Genomic DNA, 17,022 nt, shown 5'->3' with positions numbered 1-17,022 from the left:
CTTATTTTGTAAATTTTAATAAATCTAATAATAAAATTAAACCTAGAAAAAAATATCACATTATAACCACTCTTTTCTGAAGCAACTAAAAAAAATATATTCATTTTTCTCTTGAGTGCTGCCACTCTTGAGAGGGTTTTTCAAAAAATTTCTCCATTGATTCTTTGCTGGAAATCAAAGAAGAAATGAGAACAAATCGTTGTCCAGTTGTTAGTACAAGCACGTGACATAAAGCTCTCTCCTTAAGAAGGATCCGTTGCAATCGTATGTGTAACATTGAAGACCAAACGTTTGAGTGGCTAGAATTCTTTCACACAAGAAGGTGTTCACGTTATTCAACCCCAAAAGAAATTCATTTGATTACGATATCATTTGGAAAGGTAAAACCTTTTTTTGATTTTCTATGGTGTTTAACTTTGTATTAAACAACCAAAATTATCCAAAGATAGAAAGTATGGTTTTCATTTTATTTCAATTTTTGTTATTTCGATACGTTGATACTCTAATCATGCCATTCCTACCATATAATTCATTCCTCAAATCCAAAATGTTCTAATCTTAGTCTCACTGAAGATTCACATTCATATATAAACACCAATGTCACATAAGCAGAATGTGAGTTTTACATTGAGATAACACATGATTTACCAAGGAGCCTAAATCCTAAGTCTCCAAAAATTGAAATTCAAGTTGTTGATACATATAAATGATTCAAACCTTTATAAGAGTGCAATATTCTAGTCTAACCCAACGAATACAATACCAATCAAGGTTGTCATTTCTAGTCAAGTACTTTGATTTGAAAAAAATAAATTTAATTATTTATACGGGACAATGTGAGGGCATGGGGAAAGGTGAACATTAGAGAAAGAGAGGAATGACCATATATATGGGATGAGACAATGTGATCTGTTTGGGGGGCAAGAAACGAGGTAGTCTTTGATAAAAAAGAGTTGAAAGTGGAGGAGTTAGTAAGATTACTGAAGATGAGAACTTTCCATTGAGTTAGGGCTTTGGAGAGGGATGTACCCATTACAGAGTCCGGATGCTAGCTAAGCCCAAAAGAGGGGATTGTGTTTAAAGAGGAGAAGGAGAGAAAAAAGGAAGAAAGAAGTGCGGAAACCTCCAAATAGAAATTTTCTGAAGTTCAACATGGATAGATCTTCAAAGGGGAACCGGGACCAATGGGCATAGGAAGGGTATTAAGGAATAAGGAGGGCGTGCGGTGAGCACTATTCCCTGGTTCTATAGGGGTGCCAGACTTGAACTTCGCAGAGCTGAGTGCAATTTGTATTGCCTTGAAGAGTTTCTGTTAGTCAAAATGGTTAGGTATTAAATCTTTGATTATTGAAACTGATTCTCTAATTACTACCGCTTGGTTTGGTAATGTACGGGTAGGACCATGGAGATGGTGGAGGGACTTTCAAATTCTTGATAAGCGAAAGGATTTGATAGGATCGATTCATGTGAAAAACACATTAACAAAAGCAAATGACTGTGCAGATCATTTGATGAAGACAGGTATCATAAGACAAAAGTTGCTGGTGGTGTGGACTTGACGGGTCTTGTCTTCTTTGAATGATCCCTTACAAACAATAGTAGGTTGTCTCTTTAGCTTGTCTGCTTTAATGGGTGGTTGGTTTCACAACAGGGAATTGTTGCTTTTGTATGTTTGATGAGGTTGTCATTTATGCAATGGATGCTGGTAAAATAGTTGTTGGGTGGATTTACAGGTTATTGCCATTATTTGGGTTGCAGATCAAAGTCTGAGGTGTGGTTAATGATTTGTGTGGTTTTGTTGGGATATACTTTTTCTTAGTGAAATTACCTGTTGATGACTGAAGAACTCTTTTTGGCTAAGTACATCTTTTTGGAGAAATGTTTCTAGTATAGATTGGAACAGTACAGGGTGAGCTTTCATTTTGTAAGAGAGGGTTTAGGTAATGGTTGTATAGGGTGGATGGTTTATATGGGTCAAGCTCTTTGTTTGCTACGTATGGTTACAAACTTATGTAACCCCATTGAATTATTGTATCAATGAAATAGTTCATGGCTTAGCAAAAAAAATTACTTTGTGTACAGATTGGAAGGCTTGATGTAGTTTGTTTTTCCTTCATAGGAAAGGTTTGGTATAGACTACAGATTACTTTTGTACCTTTTTGGATGGTGGGTTATGCCTTATGGTAACCCCCATCAGATATATAAATTCTTTGCTTATCAAAATATATATATATATATATATATATAGCTAAACTAACACTTATACTATATAAACCTGTTTCTTGTTCACGAAAAGATGGAAAGATTTATATGGCACACAATTAAAGCATCGATCCTAGCGACCAGTATTCATTGATCCGCTACCACTAGTAAACAAGACATGATAATCAATGACTGTTGAATCATTTAAATGATTCTCAGCATTTGCATTCATCTCACGCTCCTGCAGCTCCAATGCAAGCTCAAGTCCGCACACCACTTCACTCATTGCCGGCCGTTTAATCCCCTCGGAAGCCAAGCAATTTATAGCTACTTCGGCAAATTTTTCCAGACTTGCAGGGTTGATCTTACCTTGTAAATGAGGATCAATTATCTGATCAAGGGTTCCATTGTTATAGCAATGTTGTGCCCACTCTACTAAACTTATTTGCATACGATCCAACGTTGGATTTATTGGTGCTCTAGCGCATAATACTTCACACAACACCACACCAAAAGAGTACACATCAGATTTCTCAGTTAGCCGCAGCAGTCGATAGTATTCAGGGTCTAAATAGCCAAAACTCCCTTTGACGACAGTGCTGATATGGGTCTTGGACAGGTTATTCATCTTAGACAACCCAAAATCAGATACTTTGGCTACCCATTTCTCACCCAGCAGTATATTTGTAGTCTTCACATCTCGGTGAATGATAGTGTGGTTGGGACCCCTGTGGAGATAATGGAGCCCATGTGCAGCCCCAATGCATATCCTGAGCCTCTGTTTCCAATCTAACTGAAGGTTACTGGTCTTGTAGAGGTGGTCTCGCAGGGCCCCATGAACCATGTAGTCATACACAAGGATCATCTCGTTATTGTCATCGCAATAACCAATTAGAGAAACTAGATTATGGTGTCGGAGCTGGGACAGCATCTCAATTTCAGTCCTGAACTCATGTGCACCCTGTTGGGACCCTGGATTCTGCCGTTTGATTGCGACTGCTTTTGACCCACCATCAATGAACGCTTTGTATACATTACCGAACCCTCCTGCACCAATAACGGAAGTATTTTCAAAGTTATTGGTAGCTGTTTTGATCTCTCCTAGTGAGAAGTGACGACAAATATTAGATGGTAGAACAGGGCCATACGAAGAGTTAGGCTCGGTCTTGGAACAAAAAGACAGTGCACACCATGAATTGCAGTGAACAGAGCCAAACTGTGAAATCATGAAACATAAAAGAGAAATTGTAAAAAGCCCAGCTACTCCACCGACAGCGGTAATTTTTGCTGCCTTGTCGTTCTTGGGCTTCACTAATCGACTCGGTGATGCACCGCTTGGCGGACTCATCTGCAGGTTCAGATCTGGGTCAGGATTAGGTCCTGCGAGATTTCCATCATTGCTCAATTTGAAGATTTCTAGCCCATTCAATATAGCATCAGAATACAAAGTCTCCAGAACTGGGCCAGGATGTAGCGCAATCGATAGATTTGTTTTCTTTTGGTTTCCTGCTTTGCCGCCACTGGCAATCATAACAGCATAATCGCGATACACAGGAATCCTTGATCCTCCAGCCCAACTAACAACATCTGCTTCATTTTCAGCCACCAGATCGTGTATGTAGATCTGAAATATTCTGTCTCCCGCGGCTGTTATTTCTGTCTGGAACTCACAAAAGTGTAGCCTGACTAGGTAAATGAATCCATCAACTTGAAATTGCCAAGTGAGTCTATAGTTCCCATTCATAGTCTTGTCAGTCCCCATCAACCTGCCAGTTACATAAATTGGGACTGGTGCTGTGTAATTGCGTATCTTGCTGAAATTGAGCTTTATGCTAGTATTAATAGGAACAGCACTAGGTCCATCATCAGTCAAGTAATCGACGTCCGTAGACCAACTCCTATGCATACCTGTATCTTCTGGAGATGGAAGGAATTTACCGCCCACATTTGTTCGGTATACCATCTCAAGAGCCATGTTCTTTTCGATGCGGGTGAAAGTCAACTCGTTAACAAACAAAAACCCCGTGTCATTGTCTGCAGAATAATAAAGATTATCGGGCATGGACACAATTTCAATTCCGTTGATGAAAGCATATAAATCAGGCATACTGCGATTCGAAGTGAACGATATCTTCAGCTTTTGATTATCTTCAACATTTATGCAAAATTCTTTAGAAAAGGCTTTTAATTTAAGATTATCAGCTGTGAGGGCCGCGCTAAAGTTGCTTAGGAGGGTATAACGGCCGATATGGACATCGAAAAGAGCAGTTGAACGGTTAAATTCTTGGTATGAAGTGGGATAAAAGTGAAGGCGAACGAATTTTTGTCCTGGTGTCACGTTAAACGTGTAGCTAAAATGAGAGTGAGAGAGCCGTGCAGTTTTATAAGGTATGGGGTCTATATATGTACCTAAAACATTTGAAACAACTGTTTCAATATTTTTGGGCTGATCTAAATATTTAGCATCTGCAAGCCACAACCGCGGAGTGGAATCATTGTTGTTGGCGACCGAACCACAGTCGAGTGCTATGTTATCAGGAGGAGTGTATGCGGCTGAGATGTTCAGGTTTTGGAGCAAGAACATCAAGTAGAAAGGGGCTGGGATTGAAAGTTTTTTCAAAGAAACACACCCTCTTTTGATGTTCTTCATGGCCGGCATGAGAAAAATTAATATCAGAAAAGGAATTAAAAGAGAAGATGAAGAAGCTTGCTCTAAACAATTATCAGTCGAGAGATGACGAAAACGATTGAGACAGGCGGCAAAGAAAAGTCAAGAACCAAGAAAGTTTTGGGAAATTTCGTGCTTATCTCCCTTCCAACTTGCACTTTCCTTTCATGAAATGCTGGATTTCAGAAATCGAAATTGCAGTGACTGTCATATAGAACAACCAAAAAGAAGACTTTGAATGATCAAACTATATAATTACTGGACCACTGACTTAAGTCGTCAACTTCTAAGACGTATAATTTGGTCTCTGAAGACGTCAATCATTATTTCATATTTATTTCTTCAACCAATAATTAAAGAAAAATAAACTGGAGAAAATGACGGTATAATTTGACAGATCATATGCGTACAGGCAACGGGCAAAGGCTAACCCGCGTTTGTTGTGTGGGAAAGTGGGGTATGATCCAGAGACTGGTAAGAGTCAATGGCAGAGAGTGATATGGAGCAAATGGTTCAATAATTAACAATGTCTTTGTCATGACTTCTAAGTCGTCCAATCGTTTGAAATGTCTTTGCATTTGCAAGTTGTAATTTGCCTCTCGGACCCTACCAAGGTCGTTCTTCAATGAGCACTTGGGACCAATTTTGCTGATTAAAATGATCGAGTTTATTCAAAGATGAATCAACATGCACGATTGTTGTTCTTTTGAAGAATGACAAAGTGTTATTTTATTTGGTTTTTCCTTTACGATGCCAATCAAAATTCCTGCAAGAAATAGAGATTTTAAAAAGCTTTTATAAATTGAATAATACGCATTCTAGATTACATATACCCTAAAACCACTACAAATTAATATATTTTTAATTATGAAAATTAATTAATTAATTAAAATATTATTTAATCAAGAAATTAATAATTTATTAATTTATATATTAATTAATAAAAAATTAATTCATCAAGATATTCTTTTTGGTTTTTTCAAAACATTGAACTTAATATATTTATTGTGTATTGTGGTTATACAAATATTATCTAATTTTTTTTGTTTTACTAAGTCATTTATTATAATTAATTAGTAGGTACAAAAGAAGGCCTGTAAGCCATAAGACCAGCAACTGCAAGCAACAGATGAAAGGTACTCCCTGTTGCAAAGAACATAAACAAAAGAAAAAGCCTGACAGCCCCTACCTACAAAATGAACGAAAAAACAGTGCAGCAAAGAGTAACCATACAATAATGAATGAAACAAGGTGTGGTAATCCATAATCAGAGAGAAAGAACTACAAGAGAGGTCGAAATCAATAAACCATTGAAGTCAAGTCACCATAAGGCGGAACATAATGTGTTATTATTGACACCATACTTTGCCATTATTCTATAGATTATCTAATTACTGAATTATAAATTATTATCATTCTATATATTTGTTTAACTAAAACAAGTTTATGAGCGTAATTAATCTTATTAAATACAAATTATGAATCTATCTATTTTTGCAACAAACTAAAATTATATTCGATGTAAACTTAATTAATATACTTCATGAATATTAAGTCAAATTAAAACATTTATAAAAAAAACATATAATATCACAAACGGTAAAATTAAATATAATAACTTCTCGTCTCAAAAGTATAAAAAAATCAACAATTACAGATGAAATGCATAAAGCGTTGTATGAGTACAATATAAAAAATCTAAACTGCACCCGAAAGCAATTCCAATAGTGAGTGTCATAAAAGTTTTATAAGGTATGACGGGGGATAAAAGTGAAGACGAACGATTTTTTGTCCTGGTGTCACGTTAAACGAGTAGCCAAATTGAGAGAGAGAGGCGTGCAGTTTTATAAGGTATGTCTATTTGCGTACTTGAAGCACTTGACACAACTATTTCCGTATTTTTGGACTGATCTAAATATTTAGCATATCCAGGCCACAATCGCGGAGTGGAATCATTGTAGTTACTGTTTGAGCCAGAGTCGAGTGCTATGTTGTCAGGAGCAGTGTATGCGGCTGAGATATTCAGGTTCTAGAGCAAGAGCAAGAAAGGGGCTGGGATAGAAAGTTTTTGCGAGGAAACATACCCCTTTTTGGTGTTCTTCATGGCGGGCATGAGAAAAAAATAAAATCAGAAAAGGAAATAAAATAGAAGATGAAGAAGCTTGCTCTAAACAATTATCAGTCGAGAGAGACTAGGAAACCGATTGAGGCAGCTGGCAAAGAAAAGTCAAGAACCAAGAAATTTTCGGGAAATTTCATGCTTATTTGCCGTCCAACTTTCACTTTCTCTTCTTGAAATGCTGGATTTCAGAAATCGAACTTGTAGTGACAGTCATATAGAAGAAACAAAAAGAAGACTTTGAATGATAAAACTCATATAATTACTGGACCACTGACTTGAGTCGTCAACATCTAAGACGTATAATTTGGTTTCTGAAGACATGTATCATTATCAGATATTTATTTCTTCAACAAATAATTAAAGAAATATAAACTAGAGAAAATGACGGTATAATTTGACAGATTATACGCATACAGGTAGAAGGAAAACGGCTAACCCGCGTTTGTTGTGTGGGAAAGTGGGGTATGATCATGGAGAGACTAGTAGGAGTCAATTGACAGATAATGATATGGAGAAAATGGTTCAATAATTAATGGCAGACAGCCTTTGTCATGACTTCTAAGTCGTACAAACGTTTGAAATGTCTTTCCATTTGCAAGTTGTAGTTTGCCTCTCGGAGCCTTCCGAGGTCGATCTTCAATCTGCGCTTGGGACGAATTCTGCTGAATTCAACATATTTTTAGCAAAATTAAAATGATAGAGTTTATTCAGAGCTGAATAAACATGCACGATTGTTTTGTTGTTTTGAAGCATGATAAATTGTTTTTTCTTATTTGGTTTTTCCTTTATGATGCCAAATCAAAATTGCTGCAAGAAATAAAGATTTTTTTTTTTTGGAGTGAAATATGATTTCATTACCTCATCAAATTGAATTACATTTGACATATAGATATATAAAGAGTAGGAAATCTTCCCTTCACATGGTTAAAGAGCCTCATTAAAAACCTTTTCATGGAAAAACCCTGAGGGATAAAAACCATGAGTTAAGGAAAAGAGTACCCTTTGAACCATATAATCATTGGGATTACAATATGCATCCTCAACCTAACCACCTTCAAATGAAAGTCTAGCCTCTCTAATGATAACAAGTTGAATATCATTAGGCATGTGAGATAAATCAAACCAAGCCACCGCTTCCTCACTCATGTCTTTAGCCCTTTTAGCCAACAAATGCGCCACTTCATTACCCTCTCTTGGACAATGGAGAATAGCATCACAATCAATGCTTATCATTAGATTAAGGCAGTCTTCTACAATGTGGCCCAAGACACCAAACAAGTGTCTTCCTTTGATCCAATCAACGACCACCTTGCAATCCATTTCAATCTCCTTTATCATAATAGCCTCCCTTTGGCAGCAACGCAGAGACCAAGCTAAGGCGACTAATTCAGCTTCCTCCACCGTTTGACCCGTTAGCATTCTTCTCGTGCCAGCTAATTCAACCTCCCCTAATACATTACGAACAACAAAGCCAGCTCCCAGCCACCTTTCCCCTGTTATCTCAAATATAGTTGCATCCACATTCAGTTTTCTTTCTCTTGGCGCTCCCCATTTCCGTGTTCTATGTTGTTGAGAGTTCGTCCTCCTTGTCCTTACCCCTTCAACAAACCTGTATTGCTCTATCAATTTGCCAGCTAACTCTATTACTTGCAGCGGCTCATAACTCTTGTTCTTGAAGATCTCCATATTGCGTGCTTTCCATAAAGCCCATAGGACACTCACAATTTCTTCAACCTCTCTTTTCTTCATCATGTTGAATGAATGAAATATGCCGTCTTGCATAGAAGAAAACATCACCTCTAATTGCCTGAAACCCCATTTTGAGATTAACCATACTGCCCTAGCTAGCGGGCAACAGCAGAGACAATGGAAAGCTATTTCCATCTTATTGTCACAAGATGGGCAATTACACTCGGTTATAATGAGCCTTTGAGTTAATGCTTGAGGAGTTGGGAGGATACCGTTAATTGCCTTCCACAAGAACAAAATGACTTTCCTTGGTATGTTTAGATGCCAAATTTGTTTCCAAAAACCCATCAAATTTCTACTGGAACTTCCAGCATCATGCAACGACATAGAAGAATGAGCCATTTTATACCCCAAATTCACAGAATAATGGCCATGCCTATTATAGAACCAAACCTGTTTATCAATAGGTCGTCGATAGCTCAAAGGAATTGACAAAATCAAACCACGTTCGTAAGGAGGTAACAAAGTAATGATTTTCTCTTCGTACCATGTCACAGTTCTGTGATTAATCAACTCCGACACCTTCATACCGTCATCAATTGAGTGATCAGAAAAAGTGAAAAGCCTAAGTGACTCATACGGAATCCAATTATCCTTTAAAACGCTAATACTCTGACCATCACCTACTCTCCAGATTAAACCCTTGCTAACTATTTGTTGACTTCCCCGAATGCTTCTCCATAAATAGCTTGGGTTAGCACCAATTGGAGCATTTAAAAAATCTGTAGTAAGGAAGTATCTTTCTTTAAGAACTTTGTAAGCAAGAGTAGGTTCTTTCATTTGGAGTCTCCAACCCTACTTCTCCAGCATGACTAAATTGAAACACTTGATATCTCTGAAACCCATTCCTCCTAAAAATTTAGATTCACACATCTATTTCCAATTCTTCCAATGGATTTTTTAATCCTTGCCATTTCCACCCCACCAAAATTGTGCAATCACAGTCAATTTCATGACAAATGGAATCCGGTAGCTTGAAACAACTCATAATGTAAGTTGGAATTGCCTGCTCTATAGATTTAATAAGAATTTCTCTCCCCGCTACAAATAACAATTTATTTTTCCCATTAGAGATGCGTTTAACAACCCTTTCTTTGACATAACTGAAAATCTGTTTTTTGGAGCCTCTTGCAGAGGCATTCCCAAATACATACCACCCCACTATGCTTCGTTAATGCCAAGCATTTGACTTGCCATTGCTCTATCCTCTGTTGAAGTATTTCTGCTAAATAACAAACCAGATTTATCCTTGTTGATTTTCTGGCTTGAAGCAGCTCATATTTTTCAAAAATTGCCTTCAATACTTGTACTTCTTGCCGTTTGACCTTTCCAAAAATCATACTGTCGTCTGCAAATAAAAGTTGAGTAATATTTGTTCCACTATGGCATATCTTTATTCCCGAAATACTCTTTGTCGCCTTAGTCCAATTTAGTAAGCCAGAAAGGGCTTCTGACACAATTACGAAAAGAAAAGGAGAAAGTGGATCACCTTGACGCAAACCTCTCGAGGGTACAAATTTCTGATCTGGAACACCATTGATCAACGCCGAATATAACACCGTTGTAATGCATCTCCAAATTATATCAATAAATTTTCCTTCAAAGCCTATCTTTCGCATGATTTCCTTAACACAAGTCCACTCCACCCTGTCGTAAGCTTTGCTCATATCAAGTTTAAGAGCAAAATTGCATGTCTTCCCCATTCTTTTGTTATGTAAAGCATGGATGATTTCTTGAGCAACAATGACATTATCTGATATTTGCCTGCCTTGTACAAAAGCACTCTGATTTTCTGAAATGATGGTTGGTAAGACAAGTTTTAGTCTGTTTGTGAGAACTTTGGATGCAATTTTGTAAAGGGTATTACACAGACTAATTCGACAACATATTTATGCACATCATTCTTAAGGTTTTCCCAAAATTTTTAAAAAAATAATGCAAGGAATCCGCCAGGGCCTGGGGCTTTCGTGGGGTGCATTTGAAACAAAGCTAGCCTTACCTCTTCCTTCGAAATTTCACCATTCAATTGCCCATTCATCTCAGGCGTTACCTTAGCTTGAATTCATGTCAATATTCTTGCAATTTTCGTTGTTGAATTCAATTTAGTAAATAATTGAGAGAAAAAACTACTAACCTCCTGATGAAGCTCTTCTTGTGACTCTATCCATTCATCATCTTCCTTCTTTATAGCCCATATTGTGTTTTTTCTCCTTCTATTTTTGGCTCTCTAATGAAAGAATTTTGTGTTCTTATCACCATCTCTAAACCACTCAATTCGAGAACGTTGCCTCCACATCACCTCTTCATCCCGAGTCAAGCTATTTAGCTCTGCTTGAGTTTGTTCTAACTTTTGCAAATTAACACCTGTTAAATGCATATCCTGAATTTCTTCTTTTTTCTTCCTAATCTTCACTTGCAAATGATTCAAAGGGTTTGGTTTTTGAGCCCGTAACCAGTTTTTAATTCTCTCCAGTTTGCCCATAAGTCCATATGATTCATCTGCCCGTGTAGATAAAGTGTCCAATATAGCCTTGTTACATACCTTATTTGACAACCATGCTTCCTCATAATGGAATCGTCTTTGCCAGCTTACCTTCCGAAGATGAAACAAATCCAACCTTTGTGCCAGGTGGTCAGAAGCTCCCAAATATTCATTAAATACTGAAGCTCGTGGGAATAACTCTCTCCACTTTTCCGTACACAAGGCCTTGTCCAGTTGACAACGAGTGAAGGCTTCTGCATCTCGGTTGTTCCACCAAGTGTACTTTGGCCCTCTGTAGCCCATATCCCTTAATGCACAGTCAAAGCATGTCTCACGGAATTCAGTCACTTGTACCTCCCTTCTGTCTGGCCCACCTTTCTTTTCACTAGCAAAGAATATTTCATTGAAGTCCCCCACACATAACCACGGCAGCTGCGATCCCGTCCCAAGCTATCTAAGTAAACTCCAACTTAGATGTCTATCTTTTGTTCGGGTAGACCATAAAATCCTGTAAATCTCCACTTGGAACCTCTCAACAAAATTTCTGTGTCTATATGGTTTCTAGAATAAGAAGTCACAGTTATATCAGCATTTTTTCTCCAAACAATTGCCAGACCTTCCGATCTTCCATTAGCATCCACTGTCAGGCACCCATCCATTTCAAACCTAATTCTTAGTCTTTCCATCTCCAAACTATTCTTTCTTGTCTCCATAAAAAAGACTACATCGGGGTTTTTGCTCCTAATATAATCTAGGAGCATTTGAATTGTATGAGGATTCTCGAGTCCTCGACAATTCCAACAAATTATTCTGATTTATCTAAGCGGTGCTGGTCATTTTGACCATTCTGCATCGTTGGTTCATTAGAAACTATGTCAACCAATTTTAACTTCTTCCCACATTCCACCACTTTCTTCTTTGAGGGTTCAGCCTTCCTCTTCAACTTATTTGACACTCTTACCAAACTTTCCTGCCTATGCTCTTGACCTCTTTTTTTAGATGTAACACAATCCTCAGTAATGTGCTTGCAACTATTCTGTATTTCACATTCAGAGACTGTTGTCGACCTAATAACTTCAGCATTAGTCTCACTTCCCTACCTTTATTCACAGTATCATGCCTAGGAGAATTCCTAGTTGTTTCATTGTCATGTGGTGATTTCAGCTGACTTCTATTATCACCCAGAATTGTGTTATTTACAGAATCTTTTTTTTTGTTACCCCTGCTCATCATCTTCAGCACCTGCATGGCTCTCATCATTTGACCTCTGAGTTTCCTGTTTAAGAATTTCTTGAAGGGTCTTGGTAGTAAATCTATAATCCCCTGCTTTGCTCTCACTGCTCTGCTTTGACTGTTCGCTGCTACTTTTATTCTCTTGGTCCTGGCATTGCTTATCCCTCCCATCAATTACAATAGTAGTAGCCTTCCTCCTTAATGGTGCAATCAAGAAATTCCCATACTAATCAGAAACTTCATTTCCCTGTTCATCATGACAGTAACTATCACAACTACTGGAAGTATGCCCGAGCAGTCCACACTTAAAGCAAAATTGTGGCAATCTCTCATATTGAATGCTAAGCCATCGAATTTTACCAGCATCCATTGAAAGCATTACTCCTCTACGTAGTGGTTTTGTCAAATTAATAGACACCCTTATCCTTAAGAATCTGTCTTTTAATCTTCTTCTTCCCCATCAACTATAATAAATCTCCCTATCGCATTAACAATCGAAATAGCAGATTCTTTTGTCATCAGTTTCAATGGGAGTCCATGAACATGGATCCAAAAATCCTCCCTTTCAAAGTCAATTGCTTCTGGCTCAAAAAAAACTGCATCAAACTCCTTGAGGACCAGTAAGCATCTACCAAAGCACCAAGGTTTCCCCATTATAACCTTTTTATAATCTTCTTTGTCATCAAAAGTAAAGAGAAATCGATTCTCATGAACTTTCTTTCACTACTAATTTGCCTTTTAGATTCCATTTTGAACCCAAAGTTTTTACCATAGCATCCTGGTTGACCTTCTTTCTATCCCAAATAGCTCCTAGAAGATTGAATATTCTGATCTTTGATGAACCCGAATCTCCTTTATTTTTAATTACAATTTGATTGTTCTCCTCTTCTGATAGTCGAAAATGTTTCCATCTTTCACTAAGATAGCATTTGGTATGAGGGAAGTGAGAGCACATTCTCTGTAATGTACCCAATTAAATTACATTGCAGTATTTGTTTTACAACAGACCACTGCAATGTAAGATTATAATGCAATCACATTATAGCCAAGAGATGTAATGTGATTGTAATCCAAAACCAATGCAATCAGATTGCATTACACTCTGTAATGTTTTTAAAAATATCTTTACTCTTCAACTTTATTATCTTATTAAAAATATTTTATAATGTTATAATTAAAATAAAAAATATTAAAATAAAATATATAATATAAAAATAAAATAAAATATAAAAACTTAAAATTTATATAATATAGGTAAAATAAATTAAAATAAATATATAATATAAAAAATTATATTAAAGAAATGAAAATAAAATATATAAGTTTATAATAATAAATAAAAATAACATATATGACATTAAAAATATATTTAAGAGATGATATTATATAAAACTTAATAATAAAAAATATAAATATATTAAACTTGTATTTAATAACTATGGGTAATTTTGAAAATTAACATTACATTCTCAACAAAGTACTTATAAACCAAACACTGCAATGTTATCTTACCTACATCTTAATCATTATTTTGCTTGTATAAGAAACACTGTAATGTTATTTTTTCTGTAATCACATTGCTTACAATCATATTACCTGTAATCACATTACATTGTAAAATACCAAACGCTACTTAAAATCTTCCATTTTATAGGTATCTCCTAGGGCTAACTACTAAATCCCTTACCATTTCACAAACTAAAAGCCAAGATTCGTTGGGAAACGCTCCTGGTGGCCAACTTGTTGAAACAAGACAAACTCTCCTAACCCTAATTTAGAGAGACCAAGAAATAAAGATTTTATTAAGAAACATCTTTTATATAATGCCACATTAAGAAGAAACAAGCAAAAGACCTTTAATACATGATTCCCTTAGTTTAGCTCTATATAAATTGAAATTGACACAAAATAATTAAGATTAATTTCACAGTTCGTATTTAAATATAGTAAAATTAGATCTGTATTCATTGCTCAAAAACATCTTTGATAACCATTGGTAACATGGCAAAAAAGTCAATAAAAATGTCATGTTATTTTACTTTTTATTTTTAAAAAAAAGTTATTTTTGAAATTAAAATATAAAAAATTAAAAAATAAGCAAAACATAAAAAATAAAAAACCTGCCTTTCTTAAATTTTTATTTTGAAATTAAAAATTTGAATAAAATTGGGAAAAATAAAATAAATAAAAAATGAAACAAATAGATTAAATAAGAACAAAAAGAGAGGTGTCAATTTGTCGCCCTTGACGTAAATGACAATGATCTACCTCAGACTAGGCAAATCATAAATTAATGTCAATCTTCACACTTATAGATGGGCGACGTCAGACCCACCCCTTTCCTTCTTCTCCTTTCTCCTCCTTTCCATTCTCCCCATTTTTCGCTCTCTCTCATTTTGAGCTCTTCTTTTTTTTTTTTTTTAACTTTTAATTTCAAAAATAAAAAATTTCAGAACAAATTACAAATAAAAATAAGGTGACATTTTTATACATGTAGGGAATTTTTATTAGCTATATTTGGTCACTTCATCCATTTGAGTAACAATGTTAATCAAAAAGTGTAAGCTGCCTAAAAGAAGTAAATTTCAAAAATTTTTAAATTTTAAATAACAAATGGATAATTTCATTATAATTCGAATGTCAAATTTATAATTAAGCACAATATTTAATTACATATTTGATTTTGAATAAAAATATTTAAAAACCATATAACCCTCTTTAGTAGCCAATAAAAAAAACATAAAATTGAAAGAGCTAAGAAAATTTTTAGGATTTCGTTCAACACAAGCCAATTAAGAATTTTTTTAGTAGCCAAATGAGAACAATGAACAAAATGAGAAAAAGAAAATTGATGAATTGAGGAAAAGTAAAAAGAGAATTTTGTTATGAATATTTTTATTAATATCCATTTATACTACAGGAAATTATGAGAGATATCCTTCCTCATAAGCTCAATTCAAAAATATCGTTTTTATAATTTTAACTATTTTTAGCCAATTTTTGACATAACTTCACAACAATACCCTTTAAACAATTTCAGACAAATTAAAATGGTTTCAGTTTTCTCTATCCCGCCCTCCAGACAGAAATTTAAAAATTAAATCTTGATTTCTCTCTCTGGTCAAATACTGTCTATCCCACCATCCAAAGAGTAGAGATAACATCAAGCTCTTTCTTATTTTGTTTTATTTTTTTGGATGGTGGATCTTGGGGTTCTCCAAGGTAATAAACAATGATTTTAATCTTTTATAGTAATTGCAGGTAACATGATGAATGTGGTAATTGGATGCTTTCTAGTGATGACTTGCTTCGAAACATGTTCTGCGATGGAGATGCCTGTGTTAGTGAGTTGGATCAGATTGGTTAAGATAATGGGCTTAGGGAGAAGGAACAGCTAAAGCATGTTTGATGGGTTTTATGATGGTTCACAATTTTGTTGTGCTTGTGATTAGGATAATTGTTAAGTATGTTTGCTAGGGATTTTGATTTTTTATGAGATTTTGAGTTGAAATTGTTCAAGAAATATTTTGTAAAGAGAATATATTTTGTTTTTGCATAAAGGGGGTGAGCAAAGCCCTCCCGATAAGGATATATTTTGTCTTGCTTTGGAGGGTTATGGAGTTTTGTAAACTATATTTTATGAAATGCACAATTTCCTAGCTTAGCAAAAAAAAAGTGTGTTTTAGATTTTTGAGTTTATTAGTTTATTCATAGAACCTCAAAGTTGACGAGTTGAAATTGATTAGACAAGTTTTTAAGTATTACGAAACTAGTTTTTAGGTATTACGTGATTTTATCGCTGCGTAATTGGTTTTTATGCATTACATGATTGGTTATAGGCATTGTGAGACTGGTTTTAGGTATTGCATGATTGATTTTTAAGCAATGCCTAAGTCACACAGTACCTTACTAACTAGTCATGTAATGCCGACCAACTAATCATGCAATGCCATATCAATCAATTTCATAATACTTAAAAACTAGTCACGCAATGCTCAAAGTTAGTCACACAATACTTAAAAATTAGTCATGTAATGCTTAAAAACTAGTCATGCAATGTCCAAAGTTAATCACGTAATGTCTAAAGTCAGTTATGCAATGCCATCACGCAATGCCCAAAAGTCACCAAAACTACTGAATTTCATTTAACAAAATTAATAACTTCAAACGATACACCATATTCTATTTAACAACATAATTAACGAATATGCCAACTTGACCAAAATTACTCAAAATGTTCAAAGGTTTTTCTTCATATATCAAAAATCACTTCAAAATACTTAAAAATGCTCAAAACACTCAAAAGTTTCCTTCGTGTAGCAAAAACTACTCCAAAATGCTCAAAATTCTTAAATGTTTTTCTTTCTAGTAAGGAATACTCCATAAATGAATAGTCTGATAAAGAAAGCTCAAAGAATATGAGTTAGTTTGAGATGCAGACCTAAACATACTTGCCCTATTAATAGGTTTCGGGTTGAGGTCCGGAGCCAAATAAATGGATCGGTTTCATTAAGGATAATTTTGTCCAAATTTTAATTCTCTTGGCTTAAAATAGTTAAAATTATG

The 17,022-nt window shown here is 35.3% G+C and overlaps 1 pseudogene; it reads right to left on the bottom strand.

Moving 5' to 3' along the window:
* Nucleotides 1-2,335: 2,335 nt before the first annotated feature.
* Nucleotides 2,336-4,890, bottom strand: LOC110426693 (receptor-like protein kinase FERONIA pseudogene; annotated as a pseudogene).
* Nucleotides 4,891-17,022: the final 12,132 nt, after the last annotated feature.

The sequence above is a fragment of the Theobroma umbraticum genome, unplaced genomic scaffold (assembly GCF_002168275.2).
Source record: "Theobroma umbraticum cultivar Fairchild unplaced genomic scaffold, ASM216827v3 scaffold_12.0, whole genome shotgun sequence".
NCBI classification, from domain to species: domain Eukaryota; kingdom Viridiplantae; phylum Streptophyta; class Magnoliopsida; order Malvales; family Malvaceae; genus Theobroma; species Theobroma umbraticum.
The sequence above is the reverse complement of the archived record's forward strand: the minus strand, read 5'-3'. Positions and strand labels throughout refer to the sequence as shown.